Source organism: Mustela erminea, chromosome 13, assembly GCF_009829155.1.
Source record: "Mustela erminea isolate mMusErm1 chromosome 13, mMusErm1.Pri, whole genome shotgun sequence".
In the NCBI taxonomy this organism is placed as follows: Eukaryota; Metazoa; Chordata; class Mammalia; order Carnivora; family Mustelidae; genus Mustela; species Mustela erminea.
The window spans coordinates 50965396-50980977 of NC_045626.1; positions in this window are offsets into that span (position 1 = coordinate 50965396).

The following is a 15582-nucleotide window of genomic DNA, read 5'->3' on the forward strand; positions in this document are numbered from 1 at the left end:
TTCTACACCACTTGATTTAGCTTTGTACATACTTTTGTATCTATATTAATATAAGAAATTGATCTGTAAACTCTTTTTTTTCTTGTTTGTTGTTGTTCATTTGGTTTGTTGTCTTTAATGTTTAATTAGTCCATTTTTCTAGACTGAATTTGCAAAAGCCTTTGTTTTACTTTTTATTATTTATTTCTAGAGGCAGCTTTGTGTCCTGTTTCATTAATTGTTTTTTCTTATCATAAATATTTCCTTCATCTTTTATTTAGTTTATTCGGATTTTCTTTTTCTCTCTTCTTAAAAATTGCTATGTACCTCAAAAATTTGGCCTTTCAGGGCATGTGGGTGGCTCAGTTGTTTGGGCATCTGACCCTTGGTTTTGGCTGGGGTCATGATCTCCAGGTCCTGGGATCAAGCCTTGCATAGGGCTCCCCATATGGAAGGGAGTCTGCTTGTCTACCTTTCTCTCTGCCCCTCCCCCCTGTGCTCTCTCTCTCTCTCTAAAATAAGTGAATAAATCTTATTTTTTTAATTTGGACTTTCTTTTTTATACTATTTGCCTTTATTTTTCCCTCAAAATAATACTTCAGCTGTGGAATAGGCAAAACCCCAACCTCATCAAAGATGTCCACATGCTAATGACCTAACAGTAAATTATGTTACATAGCAAGGGGAAACTTAGGTTGCAGATTGAATTAAGTTTTCTAATCAGCTGATTTTCAATTGGGAAGATTATCCTGGATTAACTAGGTAGACTCACTGTAATGACAATCCTTATAAGTAAAATAGAAGTCAGAAATCAGAATCCTGTAATGTAACATAAAGAAGACTCAAGACTCTTTGAAGGTGAAGTGGGTCATGAATGAAGGAATGCAGGTGGCTTCCAGAAACCAGAAAAGGCAAGGAGAGAGATTTTCACTTAGAGCTTCCAGGATGGACTGCAGCCCTGCTGCACCTTGACTTTAGCCAAGATTCATTTAAACTTCTCACTTTCAGAATGGTAAGATAGTAATCCATTGCTGTTTCAAGCCCCAAAGCTTTCAGCAATTTGTTGTAGCAGCACCAGGAAGCTAACAGAGGCTGTATTTTATGAATTATTCAATTTTGAATATTTAAATTGTCCATTACGCTTCATTCTTTGAACCGTATTTTAGACTTATGTTTATAATTTCTCAGGTATGAGTTTTAAAGTTAACCTTTTTGTAATTGGCTTACACCATTATTACATTATCATGAGAATATATAGTCTGTATAATGCCAATTTTGAAAACATAGTGAGAATCTTTTTTCCTAAGTTACCGATTTTCTGAATGTTTCATGTGTAAAAGAAAAGAATGTGTATGAGTTGTTGGAAGTAGGTGTCTAGATGACAGTTATGGCAGCCATCAGATGCAAAAATAATTGCATTATAATCTTTGATATCTTCACTGATATGTCATTTAGTTTAAAAATTATGGGAAATAGATAATAAAATTTCTCATAATCATTATGGATTATTAATTTCTCCTTGCCATCTGTCAAATTTTCCTTTAAATGTTTTGTGATGATGTTTAATATGTTATTATGTACAAACTCAGAATGTATAACTAAGCATATGCTTTATCCATGGTAGGGGTTGTATGTATATTTTTTTTATTAATTATTTTATTAACATAAAATGTATTATTTGCCCCACAGGTACAGGTCTGTGAATCGTCAGGCTTACACACTTCACAGCACTCACAATATCACATACCCTCCCCAACTTCCATAACCCAACCACCTCTCCATACCGCTCTCTCCCCAGCAATCCTGTTTATTTTGTGAGATTAAGAGTCTCTTATGGTTTGTCTCCTTCCCAATCCCATCTTGTTTCATTTTTTCCTTCCCTACCCCCCAAACACCCCACTCTGCCTCTCAAATTCATCATATCATGGATATCATATGATAATTGTCTTTCTCTGATTGACTTATCTCGCTTAGCATAATATCCTTTAGTTCCATCCACATTGCTGTAAGTAGCAAGATTTCATTTATTTTGATGGCTGCATAGTATTCCATTGTGTGTGTGTGTGTGTGTGTGTGTGTGTGTGTGTGTGTGTATCACCTCTTTTTCATCCATTCATCTGTTGATGGACATTTAGGTTCTTTCCATAGTTTGGCTATTGTGGACATTGCTGCTATAAACATTTGAAACATTTGGGTGCACATGCTCCTTCGGATCACTACATTTGTATCTTTAGAGTAAATACTCAGTAGTGCAATTGCTGGGTTGTAGGGTAGTTCTATTTTCAACTTTTTGAGGAAACTCCTTGCTATTTTCCAGAGTGGATGCACCAGCTTGCATTCCCAGCAACAGTGTAGGAGGGTTCCCCTTTCTCCACATCCTTCCCAACATCTGTCGTTTTCTGACTTGGTAATTTTAGCCATTCTGACAGGTGTGGGGTGGTATCTCATTGAGGTTTTGATTTGTGTTTCCCTGATGCCAAGTGATGTTGAGCATTTTTTCAAATGTCTGTTGGCCATCTGGATATCTTCTTTGCAGAAATGTCTGTTCATGTCCTCTGTACATTTCTTGATTGGATTACTTGTTCTTTGGGTGTTGAGATTGTTAAGTTCTTTTTAGCTTTTGGATACCAGCCCTTTATCGTATATGTTGTTTGCAAATATCTTCTCCCATTCTGTCAGCTGTCTTTTGGTTTTGTTGACTGTTTCCTTTGTGTGCAAAAGCTTTTGATCTTGATGAAATCCCAATAGTTCTCTTTTTCCCTTGCTTTCCTTGCCTTTGGCAATGTTTCCAGGAAGAAGTTGCTGTGACTGAGATCAAAGAGGTTGATACCTGTGTTCTCCTCAAGGATTTTGGGGATTCCTATCTCACATTGAGTTCTTTCATCCACTTGGAGTCTATTTTTGTGTGTGGTGTAAGGAAATGGTCCAGTTTCATTTTTCTGCATGTAACTATCCTATTTTCCCAACACCGTTTGTTGAAGAGACTGTCTTTTTTCCATTGGACATTCTTTTGACCATAGAGTTGAGGGTTCATTTCTGGGCTCTCTATTCTGTTCCATTGATCTATGTGTCTGTTTTTGTGTCAGTACCATACTGTCTTGATGATGACACCTTTGTAATAGAGCTTGAAGTCTGGAATTGTGATGCCACCAACTTTGGCTTTCTTTTTCAACATTCCTCTAGGTATTTGGGGTGTTTTCTAGTTCCATATAAATTATAGGATTATTTGTTCCATTTCTTTGAAAAAAAAAAAAAAGATGGGATTTTGTTAGGGATTACATTAACCGTGTAGATTGCTTTAGATAGTATAAACATTTTCACAATATTTTTTCTTCCAAACCATGAGCATGGAATGTTTTCCCATTTCTTTGTGTCTTCTTCAATTTCTTTCATGAGTACTTTTCAGTTTTCTGAGTACAGATTCTTTGTCTCTTTGGGGTGCAATCATAAATGGGATCCACTCCTTAATTTCTCTTTTTTCTGTCTTGCTGTTGGTATATAGAATGCAACTGTTTTCTGTGCATTGATTTTATATCCTGACACTTTGCTGAATTCCTGTACAAATTCTAGCAGTTTTGGAGTAAAGTATTTTGGGTTTTCCACATACAGTATCATATCATCTACAAAGAGTGAGAATTTGACTTCTTCTTTGCTGACCAGATGCCTTTTATTTTTGTTTGTTGTCTGATTACTGAGACTAGGACTTCTAGTACTATGTTGAATATCAGTGGTAATAGTGGACATCTCTGCCGTGTTCCTGACCTTAGGGGAAAAGTCTCAGTTTTTGATATTCGCTGTGGGTTTTTCATAGATGGCTTTGATGATATTGAGGTATGTACCCTCTATCCTTACACGTTGAAGAGTTTTGATCAAGAAAGGATGCTGTACTATGTCAAATGCTTTTTCAGCATCTATTGAGAGTATCATATGGTTCTTGTCCTTTCTTTTATTAATGTACTGTGTTATACTGTTATTGATTTGCAGATGTTGAACCAACCTTCCAGCCCAGGGATAAATCCCACTTGGTCGTGGTAAATAATCCTTTTAACGAACTGTTGGATCCTATTGGCTAGTATTTTGGTGAGAATTTTTGCATCTGTGTTCATCAAGGATATTGGTCTTCATTTCTCCTTTTTGGTAGGGTCTTTGACTGGTTTTGGGATCAAGGTAACACTGGCCTCATAAAATGAGTTTGGAAGGGCGCCTGGGTGGCTCAGTGGGTTAAAACCTCTGCCTTCGGCTCAGGTCATGGTCCCAAGGTCCTGGGATCGAGCCCCGCATCGGGCTCTCTGCTCATCAGGGAGCCTGCTTCCTCCTCTCTCTGTCTCTCTCTGTCTCTCTGCCTACTTGTCTGTCAAATAAGTAAATAAAATCTTTAAAAAAATGAGTTTGGAAGTTTTCCTTCCATTTCTATTTTTTGGAACAGTTTTAGGAAAATAGGTATTAATGTTTCTTTAAATGTTTGGTAGAATTCTCCTGGGAAACCATCTGACCCTGGGCTCTTGTTTCTTGGGAGATTGTTAATGACTGATTTAATCTCCTTACTGGTTATGGGTCTATTCAGGTTTTCTATGTCTTCCTGCTTCAGATTTGGTAGTTTATATATCTCTAGGAATGCATCCATTTCTTCTGGATTGTCAAATTTGCTGACATAGAGTTGCTCATGGTATATTCTTATAATTGTTTGTATTTTATTGGTGTTGGTTGTGATCTCTCCACTTTCATTCATGATTTTATTTATTTGGTCATTTCTCTTTTCTTTTTGGTAAGTCTGGCCAACGGTTATCAATCTTATTAATTCTTTTGAAGAACAGCTCCTGCTTTCATTGATTTGTTCTATTGCTCTTTTGGTTTCAATTTCATTGATTTTTACTCTGATCTTTATGATTTCTCTTCTACTGATGGGTTTAGCCTTTCTTTGCTGTTCTTTCTCCAGTTCCTTTAGGTGTAGGGTTAAGTTGTTTACTTGAGACCTTTGTTGTTTCTTGAAAAAAGCTTGTATGGCTATATACTTTCCTCTCAGGACTGCCTTTGCTGTGTCCCTCAGATTTTGAACAGTTGTGTTTTCATTATCATTTGTTTCCATGAATTTTTTCAATTCTTTAATTTCCCGGTTTACCCATTCATTCTCTAGTAGGATGCTCTTTTTCCTCCATGTATTTGAGTTCTTTCCAGTTTTCCTCTTGTGATTGAGTTCAAGCTTCATAGCATTGTGCTCTGAAAATATGCAGGGAATGATCTTAGTCTTTTGGTACTGGCTGAGACCTGCTTTGTGACCCAGATTGTGATCTATTCTGGAGAATGACCCATATGCACTTGAGAAGAATGTGTATTCTGTTGCTTTTGGATGGAATGTTCTGAATATATCTGTGATGTCCATCTGTCCAGTGTGTCATTTAAAGCCTTTATTTCCTTGTTGATCTTTTGCTTGGATGATCTGTCCATTTCAGTGAGGGGGGTGTTAAAGTCCCCTACTATTATGTATTATTGTCAATGTGTTTCTTTGATTTTATTAATTGCTTTATATAGCTGGCTGATCCTATGTTAGGAGCATAGATATTTAAAATTGTTAGATCTTCTTGTTGTACAGACCCTTTGAATATGATACGGTGTCCTTCCTCATCTCTTATCATAGTCTTTGGCTTAAAATCTAATGGTGCAAAAACAATGAATACTGTTACGCTGAAAAGAAATTAAAAAAAAACTAAAAGAAATTTAAAAAAAACTAAATTCTTATTTTAAAAAATCTAATGTATCTGAAATAAGGATTGTTACCCCCCCCCCAGCTTTCTTTTGATGTCCATTACTATGGTAAATTGTTTTCTACCTCCTCACTTTAAATCTGGAGGTGTCTTTAAGTCTGAAATGAATTTCTTGCAGACAGCATATGGATGGGTTTTGTTTTTTTATCCATTCTTTTATCCAGTCTTTTGATTGGGGACATTTAGCCCATTTATATTCAGGCTAACTACTGAAAAATATTAATTTAGTGCCATTTTATTGCCTGTAAGGTGACTGTTACTGTATATTGTATCTGTTCCTTTCTGGTCTTTTGGGCTCTCCTTGCTTAGAGGACCCCTTTCAATACTTCCTGTAGGGCTGGTTTGGTGTTTGCCAATTCTTTTAACTTTTGTTTGTCCTGGAGACTTTATCTCTCCTTCTATTTTCAGTGACAGCCTAGCTGGATATAGTATTCTCAGCTGCACATTTTTTTTTTTCATTTAGTGCTCTGAATATATCATGCCAGTTCTTTCTGGCCTGTCAGGTCTCTATGGATAAGTCTGCTGACAATCTAATATTTCTACCTTTGTATGTTACAGACTTCTTGTTCTGAGCTGCTTTCAGGATTTTCTCTTTGTCACTTAGACTAGTAAGTTTTACTATTAGATGATGGGGTGTGGACCTATTTTTATTGATTTTGAGGGGGGTTCTCTGTGCCTCCTGGATTTTGATGATTGTTCCCTTTGCCATATTAAGGAAATTCTCTATTATAATTCACTCCAATATACCTTCTTCCCCTTTCTCTGTTTCTTCCTCTTCTGGAACCCCAATTACTCTAATATTGTTTCATCTTATGATATCACTTATCTCTCGTATTCTTCCCTCATGGTCCAGTAGTTGTTTGTCTCTCTTTTGCTCAGCTTCTTTATTCCCTGTCATTTGGTCTTCTATATCACTAATTCTCTCTTCTCCCTCATTTATCCTAGCAGTATGAGCCTCCATTCTTTATTGCACCTCATTATTTCCTTTTTTGATTTCATCTTGGTTAGATTTTAGTTTTTTATTTCTCCAGAAAGGGCTTTTTCCTCCAGACAGGGTTTCTTTAAGGCCTCCATGCTTTTTTCGAGCCCAGCTAGCACCTTGAGAATCATCATTCTGAACGCTAGTTCTGATATATTACCAATGTCCGCATTGATTAGGTCGCTAGCCATTGGTACTGCCTCTTGTTCCTTTTTCTTTCTTTCTTTCTTTTTTTTGTGGAGAGTTTTTCTGCCTTGTCTTTTTATCCAGATAAGAAGAATATATGCACAAGAGAATAAAATATTAAAAGTGTGGCAACAACCCCAGAAAAATGTACACTAACCAAGTCAGAAGAGACCCTAAACTGGGGGGAGAAGAAAGGGGGTAAAAAGAAATTTCAAAGTAAGTAAAGTTCAAAATAAGTAAATATATATAAATATATATATATATTTACTTATTTTGAAATTTTGAATTTCAAATTTTCAAATATGTATATATATACTTGTTCAATTCACTATTCATATATATATGAATGGTGAATTCATATATATATGAATAGTGAATTGAACAAAGCCACCCACTTGATTTTGGATGTATTTTGGTCTCTTTGAAGAAACTACCTCCTGGGGTGCCTGGGTGACTCAGTGGGTTAAAGCCTCTGCCTTCAGCTTGGGTCATGATCTCAGGGTCCTGCAATCAAGCCCCACATCTCCTCAGCAGGGAGCCTGCTTCCCTCTCTCTCTCTGCCTGCCTCTCTGCCTATTTGTGATCTCTCTGTCAAATGAATAAATAAAATCTTAAAATAAAAAGAATTAACCACCTCCCAAAATTTTAAAGAAAGTAAAACATATATATTCAAAATAAGGGTAAACATAATGAAGGGATGGAATATGACTATACAGATGAAAATTTCAAAACTTTCTAAAAAGGAATTGATAAGAACATTTGTTGGAAAAAGAAAGAAGAAAAAAAAGTGGGGAGAGAATGTGCTCAGGCTGGAGACTAGAACAAAGCCCTGTGATAGATTTAGGGTATAGTTTGATCTATTGGAAGAAATTGTATCCCAAAATTTTTTAGAAAAAAACAAACAAACCCATGTGTATACAAAAAATAAGGTTAAATTCATAGAAGGATAAAATATGACTATAATAATAAAGGTTTAAAAAATTTTTTTAGAAAGGTATTGTTAAGATAAACTAGTTTAAAAAAACTAAGAGGAAGGAGAAAAAGTTAAAAAATTAGAATAAGAGAAAAATGAAATTTAAAAAATTTAATTTAACTTTGCAAGACTAAAAGGATTATGGGAAGAAAGCCATGAAATCCATGCATTGCTTTCCCCTATCTCTGGAGTTCTGCTATTCTCCTTGATAAGTGAGCTTGGTCTTGGCTCCATGTTCTTGCTGATCTTCTGGGGAAGGGGCCTGTTGTAGTGATTCTCAAATGTCTTTGCCTGAGGCAGAATTGCATAGCCCTTGCCAGGGCCCAGGGTAAGTAATCTGCTCGGGTTTGCTCTTGGGAGGTTTGGGGTTTTTTTTGTTTTTTTGTTTTGTTTTGTTTTTTGTTTTGTTTTGTTTTGTTTTTTCCCCTGAACGCTTTCTGTAGAGCTCTGGAGGACAGGAATGAAAATGGTGGCCTCCCAATCTCCAGCCTAGAGGAGCGGAGAGCCTGGGGCCTCACTCCTCAGTGCACCCTCAGAGAAAAGGGGTAAATCACTCCCATTTCCCTGGTCTCTGGTTGCATTCTGTGCTCACCCAGCCTGTGACCAAGTGTTTCTCTCTATGATGCAGAACTCCATTTGGAGTCTCCAACCCAGCAGATTTCTGCCTCCAGAAAAGGAAGGCGAGTCTCCCTTGATCTGCCACTTGTGGGGTCACTGCTCAAAGAGCAGTGGTCTGACTGTGCCATAGATCATAGTTTAAGGTAACCCTGAGCTGAGAGTTCATTCCTGGGCTCTATTTATGTAGTCGGCTTCCCTGCTCCGATACCTGGGAGCTCTGTCACACTCAGACATCTCCAATCTTTCAGTGACCCTGTGGGTCCTGAGACCACACTGTCCCTGTGAGGGCTCCACCCCTGCTTAACCTCTGGAGTGATGTCCCTCAGTGGAGCAGACTTCTAAAAGTTCTGATTTTATGTTCCACTGCCCCACTGCTTACTGGGAGCCGGCCCCTCCCCCCGTGGTCTATCTTCCTGTGGCCTCGGATTCACTTCTCCGCACATCCTACGTTTCAGAAAGTGGTTGATTTTCTGTTCCTATAATTACTGCTCTTCTCTTTCGATCTCCTGTTGAGTTTGTAGGTGTTCAGAATGGTTTGATAACTATCTAGCTGAACTCCCACAACCTGATATCATTTCAGTCCGCTACTCCTCCACCATCTTACCTCAGAAATCCACCATCTTACCATCTTACCTCAGAAATCAGGGGTTATATATTAAGGTCTCTTTTGTCTGATATTAACACAACTTCCTATCTGTATATGGGTTAAGTATTGGCCTGATATATTTTTTTTTTCACTTTCATATTTTCTATGTTCTTGCATTTCAGGAAAATAACGTGTAGGTATTTTTTGTTTTGTTTTGTCCAGTCCGGTTCTCTCTGGACTTTAAATGCTGAGTTTGCTTTATTTACATTTATTATGCTTCCTAATACATGTGCATTTATATCTACCATCTCATGTTATGGTTTCAATTAACCTGCTTTTCATTTACTTCCTCCATGTAATGCCAGTATTCTATTAGTTTGCTCTAATTTAATTTATTCCCTTTTTAAATTTTCCTGTGTCTAATTTCTAACAGTTTTTATTATACTTAAAATTTTCAAATGCATAAAAATTTAAGTGTCAAACATTCATGCTTCTTCCTCTTAAAAATATTATTCATTTTTAATCACTTTTCTACATTCCATTGTATTGTCTGGGATAGTAATCTCATCTTATTTTATAACCACTTACCTCCCTGCACATGAACATGAATACAAATATCGGTCACTCTTATCTTGGGGGCCGATTTTTTCTCTGGCTCCTTTCTTCCATATGGACAAACTGACACTATAAGGTATCTCTTGCCTTACCCCCTCACTCATTCATTTGGTAGGTTATGTTATTTGTTCAGGTCAGACTTAGGTGAATGAAATTTCAGCAAATGAAATACAAGTAGGTGTAACAGGGGCAAGCCTTCCAATGGAAGAGTCAGCATATATTTGGAATTTACTTACCTCTTCAAGGATAAGGAAAGCATCTTCCAAAGAAGGATTTCTCCTTCAGTCACTAATGAGACTAAGGATGAAATCCTTTTATACTATCAAGAAATAAAGTTTTCTTTTTGTATTCCAAGAAAATTTCTGCATTATTTGTTACAGCCACATAACTTATATTAACCTGATTGAAATACCTTCCAAGAGAAGAAGTGGGAAGTACTCTTAGTGATTTGGGGAATCAAATATGGTCTGATAAGCTCTTTGTTCTTTGACATCAGACTTCCTGCAAAGTATACACATACTCTTGGCCAATTGTACAACTCAGAGCAACTGCCATTTTGAGGAGTAAGTTTATTTCAGAGTCAATTTTCTGACTAATCTATTTCTATACCTAAGGCATATATTCCAATATACAGATATATTGGTAAATGAAAACTAGTAAATGCTCTGATGGAGTGTGAAGCCCTTTGAAGTTCTGATTTTATGTAAGGGGTGCCCAGTTTCAAATCTCCCCCTCATGTATGCTCAGGATCTATTCCTGAAGAAAGTTAAGATTCTTGTTCCCAGTTTCCAAATCCAAAGTCCAAGGTTGCTACAGCATCACCTCATGTACTTTCCACTTTCATTTTCATTTCTGCTTCATTTTTGTCATCTTTGTATTTTCCTTTCTTTCCTGAAAGCTTGGCTATACATTAATTTTCATATGGAATCCAGCATTTCATAAGTTGTGGGTGGGTTTTCAGGTTATATTATTTCTGCCATGTCAATGAAACTATAGCTTCCACTATTATCCCATTTGCCCTTTGGTTATGAATCTGAATTCTTACCCCATTATTGTTTCCTCCATGTCAGATTTCTGACACTTTCCCCCTTTTTTCTCCCCTAGTTTGTCTTACATTCTCTGGGCTATGTCCACTGATTATCTCCTTGGATATGTGAGGGCAAGGAATAATTGAGCTAGCATAAGCTTTGGCTTTAGGCAGGCATAGGTCCCTAAACAATGTCGTTACTTACAGACATTTGTGCATTACTTACATAGATGCAAAATAATTCAGCTCTAAACCATTACATCCTCCACCTGCTGTTTCTTAGTGACCATGTTCTGACCTCTTCCTTTCAATATCATAGGGGTTGAGTTTTCCAGCCACCCTCTTTTTATCCCTGGGGCTAAGCAAAGAAATTCCAGTTTTTAGTCTTAAAATATAAGACTTTCTAGTCACTGGTTAAAAAAAAAAAAAGGGTTATAAGAGGTGAGATAAAAATGTTACCCCTGCAAGAAAATCAGATATTTTGCATCAAAGCATTATACTTAAGAAGTTTAAATTCAATAATGAGAACTTGTAAAACCACCAGACTTCTGATATTGTTGTTGTGTCTTATTAAACTAACCTTTAAACTCTAAAAGGTGTGCATTTCCAGTTGATTGCTTTACTTAATAACATGGTACCATGAAATAATATTTAAGTTGATATCTGTTTTCTCAAAGGTATAAATATTTGAATATTTTCTTTGAAAATCCAGAAGCTGATCATTGGTACTTCTTTTTTTCTCACATAAATGGACTAAGATGTAAAATGACACATTATATTTCTTATTTAAACAGATTTTGAAGTCTTAACTAACCAAAACGGTATCACCGATAAACTGAAAAAAGAATTTCCTGCCACACAGCGCAGTTGATTTTTTGACATGATACATCTAAAATCTAAAACTCCTGGGACATGGCTGACTTGTGGTAGAATGCTGTTTCATCCTCACCTCCAAAGCTCATTTATTGATGTTCCTCCTCTGACTTGTAGATCATTTCTCTTATACAGTTCTCTTTTTTCTTTCTGATAATTTATCTTTCGTCTATTATTGCCATTTTGTAGAAAACTTTCTTTTTCCTTTTCTTAAATTATATGTGTCTCTCAAAGGATGATACTGTCTTTAGTGTGCTGCTTTTTCCATGTCTTTCCCTCAGAAAGCTAATACAGTGGACACTGAACAACATGGGGATTAGGGGCGCCAACCCCCGTTCAGTTGAAAATCCATGTATAACTTTTGACCCCCCAAAATCTTTACTAATAGCCCACTATTGACCTGCGGTCTTACTGATAACATAAACATTTAACACATATTTTGTTTATGTAATATATACTGTATTCTTACCATAAAGTAAGCTAGAAAAAAGAAAATATTAAGAATACCATAAGGAAGGGAAAGTACATTTACAGTACTGTGCTATATTTATTGGAAAAAGTCCACATATAAGTGGACCCAGGCAGTACAAACCCGTGTTGTTCAAGGGCCAGCCATATATTCCAATTATCTTACAAGGTTATTAGAAGGAATAAATGACATCTACCTCACAATGTATGTTGACTATGTATCATCACACCTGTTATTATTTTGACATTTGACACCCTTAAGGATTTACTGATAGGATGCCTCTCATAGATACATGGTTTAAATATATAACCATTCAGTGATACAAATTAACTGACAAGGTAGACTTCCAGTAAAGTGGACCTGTTGGCCTTTGATACACAGAGCATCAAACAGAAGCAAAAGGGAGGAGTGGTATTTTTTGTTTTGTTTTTGTTTTTCAACTGAAATGTAACTAGGTACAAACCCCATTACCTTTATGATGAAAACAGCTCCTGGGTTGAATTTGAGTAAGTGGCTGTTCTTTTGAAACTTTATGAACTTAGGCAGTTATGAAAAGGATGATGGGTTTTGGCCCTGTGGTGATTCTAAATGATTAATATGAAGCTGAAATGTATTATTTTCTTTTCCTTAATTTCTTCTTGGTTGGGAAAGTGAACTAAATTTTTTGAGGTTTAAATGTATTCACCTTAAAAAAAAAAAAAAAAAAAAAAAAAAAAAAAAAAAAAAATGTATTCACCTTGTGGAGAGGTTACTGATTTTTCTTTTTTTTCTTATAAATTATGTATCAGTGTTTTATTACTGGCTCTAAAATTATTATACACAAAATTAAAAAAAATAAGGTCATCAATCACTACTAAAAATGACAAATAGAAGGTGAATAATCAATACTTGTATTATCAGAATGAGATATTAATTTCTGAAGGACTCCTTAATTAATTCTAAACTCTACCAGCTCTTAGGATGAAATAGTCTCTGAAAAATGTTCTGTGACTTATTTGCTATGTAAAAAGACAGGGAGCTAGAATGCAGGAAAAAGAACAAAGGTATACATAGGGTATGTTGAATTTCTTCAAGCTCTTTTTCTAAGCATGGTCTTTTACATAATCATGGTGTTGAGTCCAGCAAAAATCCTTCCGAAGAACACACAAAGATCAATGTAAGCACAGGTAATGTAATTTCGCTTTATTGGACATTAATAGCATTAATCAATGACTCATAACTGGGATTTCACATTGGAAACACCTGGGGAATTATATATTTCAACATATTTATACTGAGATTCCATACCTAGGCGTTTTACTTAATGCGCCTCCCATTTTGCATTTTGTAAAAGTTTCCCATATGTTCAATTTTGTACCAAAGTTTTAAAATGTGGATATAATATTATTCCTTCAGAAAACATATCACAACTCTTTATTTTTGGATAACATGGTTTGTTTTGGAAGAGAGCAGTGACTGTTGGATTTGGATAACCTTGGGTATGTTGTGCTGTTCTTTAAGGATAACAGTAATATCCCTCTTTATTAGATGCACCATCAAAATAGGTAACTTATGGGATGTTTCTGCACTTATGGCTTAATAAGTCAGTGGTATCATCCCTTGAAACGTCTCCTGTGGCTACAGTTTAAAATCCTAGTACATTACAAAATTCAATATTAGCTTCATATCTTAAAATAGATCAGCAAGTAACTATTTTTGTTTAATTGACTCACTGGACTTTGTGTCTGTAATACTAAGAAATGGTGCATTTAGGAAGAGAAAATAAAAACAAACTTTTGGAACCATCTATGATTGTATGCATTAAAAATATAACATTTCTGACATTCAGGAGATATAAATAATAATATAAATTATACATGTATATAAATATGTACATTCATATTACCCAGATTAAGAAACAAAAATTTTAAAATCACACAAAAACTATACAATTCACTTCCTCAATTGGATTTACCTTCCTTCTTCAAAAAGGAAAACATTGTCATAACTAGGATTTCTTATTCTTTTACATTTACTATGTATTCATGAATTCATAGTCAATACATAGTAATGTTTTGCATGTTCTTAAATTCATGTAATAGGACAGTTAAAGCATTTTTTCTTGATATTGTTCCAAATTGATATTGTTCCAAATTATGTTTATGATATTTATCCTTATTGATCAAGAGTTATAGGTAATTTATTATCATTTTTTTTATTCGATGGCTGGATTATAGTGTATATATCTATCTTTCTATTACTGCACAGTTGGCCTTTTTTATGTTTATAGTAAACAAGATTACAGTAAACATTCTTGTACATGTCTTTAAGCTACACATGTAGAATTGGATGTGGTTGGTCATAAGGTATGGGTAGGTTCAGCTTTATAAAACATTAGTGCTTTGCTCTCTCCCAAGAATTATGCATAATTTACACTCTCACCAGTAGTGCATAGGAGTTTATATTGCTTCACATCTCCTGCAACACTTGAGTTGACTGGCTTTAAGTGTTACCAGTTGGACGAGTAGGAAACAGTATCTCCTTTTGTTTTGAATGTCAAGTTACCTGACTACTAGTGAGATGAAGTATGTTTTATATTAGTAATGATCCTCTTTTATTAATCAATTGCCTGTTCCCTTTTGTTTGCACATTTTTCCATTGTTTTTCTTATTTATTTATACGAGTTCCTAATGCATTTGTATCTTAATATAGTATAAGATTGATTGTTTTCTGAGGGCTGAATCATTTCAAGATTACTTTCATTTCTTTAGAGAATTCATTATAAGTAAAAGCTTGATCTTTGCAGGTTCAGATTCTGTCTTAACTCAGTGTGGATCCAGTTGTCAGGGATGAACCGATATTTGCCAAGCTCATATTCATAAAGTGATGCATCAACACAGAATGTCAATTTATTCATTACTTCATAAAGCAGAACTTTGGAGTTGGCAAAAATAGGTTCAAACCCTGATTTTACTGCATACCAGCTGTGGGCTAGGCTGAAAGCTCCGTCCATGAGGGCATGCATCTTTGTCTCTTCTGTTAACTGTTCTATCCCTAGAACTCTAAACATGCCCAACACATAATAACTGCTCAGTAAATAGTAAGTCTCTGTATGAAATCTGCTAGTGTCAATGTGCAAGTTATTCACTCATGGTGCTTCTCATGCATGGATACACAGAAATTTTACATTTTAATGTGAAAAATTAACTTTCTTTTCCATGTGGTTTAAATATCCAGTACCTTAAAAACAAAACAAAACAAAAAAACACCTTTCTCAGACAAAGTTCATGAAGCTATTCTTTTTCACAACCAGATCTTTTATCATTCTGGAATTTAATTAATTATGGCACATCCATGTTTCTAATCAATATTCTCCATATGATAACCATTTGCCCAGTACCATGTTCTTAATAGTTCATTCTTTTCCACTCAATCACTTATCAAATTCTCCATCTCTCATTTATCCAGTTTTCGTAAAGGCATGCATCTCTTTGTACACTTAAAAATTTGATTTTGCTAGTCTATTTTTCCATAAT